Source organism: Cicer arietinum, chromosome 5, assembly GCF_000331145.2.
Source record: "Cicer arietinum cultivar CDC Frontier isolate Library 1 chromosome 5, Cicar.CDCFrontier_v2.0, whole genome shotgun sequence".
NCBI classification, from domain to species: domain Eukaryota; kingdom Viridiplantae; phylum Streptophyta; class Magnoliopsida; order Fabales; family Fabaceae; genus Cicer; species Cicer arietinum.
Genome location: NC_021164.2, coordinates 63,057,842 through 63,064,645, shown reverse-complemented (window position 1 = coordinate 63,064,645; position 6,804 = coordinate 63,057,842).

Genomic DNA, 6,804 nt, shown 5'->3' with positions numbered 1-6,804 from the left:
TAGTTTTTAAATTTGATAAAATAGTGTTTGAAGTTTGAAAAACCATTACTTTCAATGAATCGATGAAATGAATTGTTTCTTTAATTCCTACATAAATTTTATATTTTCTTAAATAAATTATTATTTTTCTCTTCAATATTTTGAAAATTTAATTGAATTCATGGCTAAGAAGTCTAAATAAATTTTATATTTACTTAAATAAATTATTTTTTATTTAATATAACTGTCTGTCAACCCCATTTATTAGACAATTTATAATCAAAATTATGGAGTTATTAAGACAAATCTTGTATAAGAGAATACAAATATAAATATATAAATGTACAATTTGTTGACTATTTATGAGTAAATTTAAAATCGGAGTTATTAAGACGAATGTTATATAAGATGATAGAAATATACATATACACATTTACAATTTTTTGAGATAAAATTAAGAAACATAAACAATACAAAATATATATATGAAATAACATAACAATCATAGTAATCTTTTTTTATAAATAAAATAAAATAACAATCATAGATTGAAAAAAATTTACCAATTCAAGTAATTAGTGTGAACATATTGCTAAGCGCAACACGAACAAATACATAATTATACCAGAAATATTAATCTCAAATCGATAAATAAAGCTCACGAAGCATAAAAGTTTTGTTTGACATTGAGGAGATCAAAACAAAAACCACATTCGCACACCTCTAACAACTAAATTTCATGACTCATTTCTTGGAGAAATTGAAGCAACAAAATATGATTTTTGTTTGAGACATTGGATAAAGATGAATAAGAAAACTTTGATAAAGCGGATAACGGAGTATTAAAAGAATTCGTAAAATAAAATAAATTTTTTAATTAAATTAATTTGAAGCGGGTGGTTGCTAAAGTAGTGTTTAAAAAAAATTACAAAAACTGTCAAGTTGTGGTGTCATTAACAAAGTCGTGTAACATAAGTTCCGTAAAATGTAAAATGTATTATATTTTATTTTTAATTTATTTTCTTATTTTTTAATTGGTTATTCACTTATGCATTTTTCATGTAATGGAAGTTTTATTTTTTTCTTAAAAAAAATCTTTTATTTTTAATTTATTTTTCTTATTTTTTAATTTGCCATTAACGTCTCAACGGATACATAAAAAAACTGTCGTGGTGTATTGTATTTTATTTTTAATTTTTTAATTGACCATTAAATTCTCAACGAATGTATTGTGGACAAAGATCGTGTCCATTGTGTGCCTATAAACCTGCCGCGGAAGAAACGAGTTAACAGAGTCAAGGAGTGTTAAGAATCATGGTCCGAAACGAGTTAACAGAGTCAAGGAGTGTTAAGAATCATGGTCCGAAACGAGTTAACAGAGTCAAGGAGTGTTAAGAATCATGGTCCGAAAGTTAACAAGTCAAAGAGTGTTAAGAATAATGGTTGAGCCAAAAAAGGAGAAAAATAATTAAAGAGAAAAATAAACTCGAAATGATTATTTGATGAATTGTTGTTACAATTAGAGTATGATGCACTTTTATATAGTGCAATTAATGTAACTAACCTAACAACTTCCATTTAACCATAAGTAGTTTTAACTACCTCCAACAAGGAGAATTCTTAATTAACGACTTCGCAGGGAGGTCAGGGAAGCACTGGACTAGAATAGTTAAACAAATAAACAGGAAGAGAGTAAAACAGATAAAACGAAATGTATGCATGTGAGCCAGAGGTGGAGCTTGAAATTGCAAGGCATGATTAAAACAAAAACAGTCTTATAGTAGAAAAATATGAGAAGCAATGGGAGAAGAGGAAAACAAGATTCCAAGTAAGGGAAAATATTGCAACCTTTGGGGAAGACGAGACCGTCTTGTGTCTTGGTTTGTTGCAGAAGTGAAGAGCAATAAGCGGTTTGCCGTTAGAGAAGAAACGAAACTTGAGCTTTAAGAGTTCTATATAACTTCAACAGTATATATACACTAATATCATTAACTATGTGGGCTGCACTGGTGAGGAAATTAGAAGATTTAGGTCCAATTTCCAGTTTATATCTTTTAAGAAAATATTACGTATCTTTTTTTAGGAGATTTTACCCTCATATATTCAAATTATATTTCTAACCCACAACTTTTCTAAAATCCAAATTTATCTTTAAAATAAATTAAAAAAATTCTCATATTCTCGTAAATTTCAAATATATTCGGTAATATTCAAATTTAAGAATCACATAACATCTTTTGTATAATATCATCTCAAATTTCAAACAATTCACAATTAATATTAGACAATTAAAATGAAAATAAAATACCCTAACTATAAATCAATATGATTTATATGAAAAAAGAAAGTGAAAAGAGTGACATAATTTTTAATTGATTCATTCATAAGTCTATTCAACTAACAAATTTATAAGTCTATTCAACTAACAAATGTTAATATTATTAAACTCTATATCATGTATTGAATTTGAACTTAAAACTTTACGATAATATGTGAATTTATTTACTATTTATTCTATCAAAAAAAAAAAATAATAAGTTGACTATAATAATTCTCAAAATATTTTAGATAACATTTAAAATTTGAGAACATAAATTAAAATTATGGAAAACCCGATAACCCATACTTTGAATTAATTTTGGTATAAATAAAAGTCTTATTTGCATTTTTTGGTTATTATATTTTATATTATTTTGCAAAATTGACCGCCCTGATTAAAAAGTCACTAGTTTTTGTCTCTCTTTAATTTTTTAACTAAAAAATAGTGATGCAGTATATTTTAAATGTTGTGACACAAGATATAATTATATTGAATGATTAATACTCGTAAAATTGTAATAAAATCATCTCAAATTTTTAATTTCATCTTCATAAGTTATTCTTTTTTATAATTTAATTAATAACATACAAATAGTTAATGTATCTATATAGTTTTACATCATAAAATCCTATATTATATTATTTAAAATATATATAAAATAGATTAAAATTATCGAATTTTAAAATAAATAAATAAATTTATAAATTAGTAAAAATAGAAGAACGAAAATACTCAATTAAAATATTTTAATATTGATAATATTTGTCACATAATTTGAGCATAATTTATAAAAAATAAATAATTGAAAAGACACGTCAAAGTACGTGTCTCTCTTTCGCCGCCTCTCCACTTCTTCCTCTGCTGCTTAACATCATTTCTTTTGCGACCAAATATGCTTTAAAATGATGCTCATATTTCCAGATTCATCGATTCTCATCACAAACATGATTGTAAAATTATGCCATGCATAAAGTTTATTACTCCAACCATTTTGCAGTTGTGATCGGAAAATCTTCTATAAGTCTTACCTACCAAAAAGAAATCGACAACTTCATGCTTATATTCTATAGACAATTAAATCTCTACATATGAGAAAATATCTCAATTTTAAAAAATAATAAGGAGTCAAGATTGTGAAATTAAAAATAAAAGAGTTAAAATTAAAAATCAATTAAAATAAGAAGATTAAAATTACAAAATTAGAAATATAAAGATCAAAATTACGAATTAATTAAAATAGAAAGGACTAAAATTGTGAAATTAAAAATAAAAAGAATAAAAATGCATTTGAGCTTAATAACTATAGTTGTTATATAGAGAACTCGTGAGAAAAACTTATATACAATATTATAATTTGATATAATTTTTTTTTCACTCATACACTTGAATGTGTAATTGAATGGGTATAAGTGAGATGACCATATATATTGTGGACAATCATTATTGTTCGATTAATTTAAGTTTTATAAGTATAATATAATAATAGTTGTGATAGATTTAGATATAACATCAATGTTTATAAAAATTGTTAAACATAATAATGTTAATAAAAAAAAGCATAATAAGATGACAATAAAATAGATTGTAGGTTTGTTTTATGTATACAATTCGATAATAATTTAGGTAATATTTCACAATTTCGAAGAGTTACTGCGGAGGGACGTCATTGTGTATGATCGTGAGAGCAGGATTGATACTCATAAATTGATTGACATAAATTGAAAATAATTATAAATACATAATAATGTTATAAAAAAATGTATAATAAGCTGACAACAAAATAGATTTGGGTTTGTTTTATGTATTAAATTTGATAATAATTTAGGTAGGATTTCACGATTTCAAAGAGTTTATGCGGTTGATAATAATATAGGTAGCATTTCACGATTTCAAAGTGTTTCTGCGGAAGGACGTTGTCACTTTCTTTCTTTGGAGAGAGCAATTGATTTATGCTGATTTATTATCGTTACTATATTGAGATTATACAAAGAATTTGATAAAGAATATTTATGATAATATTTATGAATGATTAGGTGGGATTTGTTTTATATATTAAATTTGATAATAATCAAGGTAGTATTTCACGATTTCAAAGAGTTGTCGACGTTGCCACTTTCTTTGGAGAGAACAGGTCTGACTGATTTATACCGATTTATTATCATTACTATGTTGAGATTATACAAAGAATTTGATAAATAAATAAAAAACATTTATAACAATATTTATGAATGATTAGGTGAGTTTTTTCTATTGAATTTAAGAGTAATTGAATTTTCAATGTATAAAATCATTACTCATCCTAAGTGGAATAATTGTGCATGAAAGTATGACTCATAAATGTAATTGATAGTGTAAAAAATGCATTATAAAAATATTATAGAAAAATGTAATGAGTAGTTGAATTTTCAACGTATGAAATCATTAGAATAATTGTGTATGAACGTTTTCGAAGAGTTACCGCAGAGAGACGTCGAAAAAGATGATTTCGAATTGAGACTCGACGAGACGACGATGCAAAGCAGAAGCTGACCATGGAGGGGCGTTGCCACTTTCTTTGATCATTACTGACCCCTAAGTGGAATAATTGTGCATGAAAGTAAGATTGATACTTGTAATTGATAGTGTAAAATATTCTTCATAATTAAAAAAATGTATTATAAAAATATTATAGAAAAATGTAACAATTGGATGAGTAAAAAATTTATAAAAAAAATGCATAATAAAATGACAACAAAATAGATTTGGAGGTTTGTTTTATGTATACAATTTGATAATAATTTAGGTAAAATTTTAGGACTTCGAAGAGTTACCACAGAGAGACGTCGAAGAAGATGATTTCGAATTGTGAATCGGTGAGACAATCGAGGATGACGAAGCAGAAGCAGACAGCGGAGGAACGTTGCCACTTTTTTTAGACCGAGAGGATAATTGTCAATCATGAATAGACGAGACGGTCGAAGATGAGGAAGCAAACATTACCATTTTTTTGGACTGCCGAGGGATGTCGAAGAGGATTTTAGCGACAAAATGAATACATTAGAATCGAGAAGAAGAAACTGTTGGAGGATATGGAGATGAAAGAGAAAACATTTCAAAAAATTAGAGATTAGAATAATTAAAAGAGAAAAAAACTATTTAAAAACTAATAGAAAAAAAATGGATGAAACACAATACACACAAAAGAGAAATCTCAAACGTGACAGCAATAAAATGAAGAAATTTGTTTTAAATATATATGATAGATATGACAATAAATCTTTGTTTATGCTTAATTTTCAACATCATTGTACCGTTGGTAAAGACGTCGAAACAAATTAATAACGTTAATATCTCTTTGCCTAGTATAGACGATTTTAAAGAGCCCTTCCACTTGGCAACTTCCAAATCTTCTTTATACATAATTACGGCTCTTGTGTTTTAACATTTATTTTTTGCCCTGCCTGAACCTTCTTTCCAGTCAAGGTCCCATGTCCATATCTTTTTTGCTACAACTATTGTTTCCCTAAGCTACACAATACACATATTTGGGTCTACTTTTCCCACTCTAACTAGAGATGTCATTTTTGCAAGTCTAACTATTTGTTGACCCCAACTCACATGTTGGAAAGGTAAAAAAATATCATAGTTAAAAATGTTTTACTAAAGAAAATCCAAAGTTCAAAGAGAGTTGTTGAATGGTATTTTACTAGAAGTTGAGTTCCGATAGTTAAAATACTTAAATCTCCAATCCAATAGTGATTTTTGGAATGAACAATGTTACTAAATATTTCAATCTATTAGTGTTTTCTAAACATGTGAGTAAATATATATTTGATTCCTCAAAAGTGAACAACTCATTTTAGATAATAAATTACTAATATCAATCATTGATCATCATATGAGTGATTATTATTTTATGCACATACACAATCAATCACATGTGGTTATAATATCAACCGTTAAACCACCTACTTTAGAGGAGTCAAATTCAAATAAACCTTAGAAGTAGATAAACAATCACCAAGCTCAAAAACTCTCTAAATTATATGGATTAAGCTGGTCCATAGGCCCATTATTTCAAATCATTTATTTTTTTTGGAACTTGTTTGTTCAAGTTATGAAACTTTTTTGAGAAAAAAGTAGAGAAGTTTTTTCTTTTTTTTTTTTCCAAAAAAAATACAATAAATTTTTTCCAAAAAAAAAATCTCAAAAAATATGTTCTAAATATCAATTTTTTCTCAAAAAAATATGAGGCCACAAACCCCTTCACCTATGTCTACAATAAATAATGAAGTAGCAGGCTAAGGGTTAAAAGTAAATCCACTATTGGAAGGTAGGATCTAATAAAAAGCCAAAAAATCAAAAAAAAAAAAAAAACATTAAGAGTTGGACGAGTAATCACCAAAAAAATTCTCTCAATAAAAAACCCATAATTAAGAGACATAGCAGGGAGCTTATGACGTGTAACTCAAAAGTTTGGGGCTTATTTAACAGTTTTACCCCAATATCCATTCGGATGCATGCAT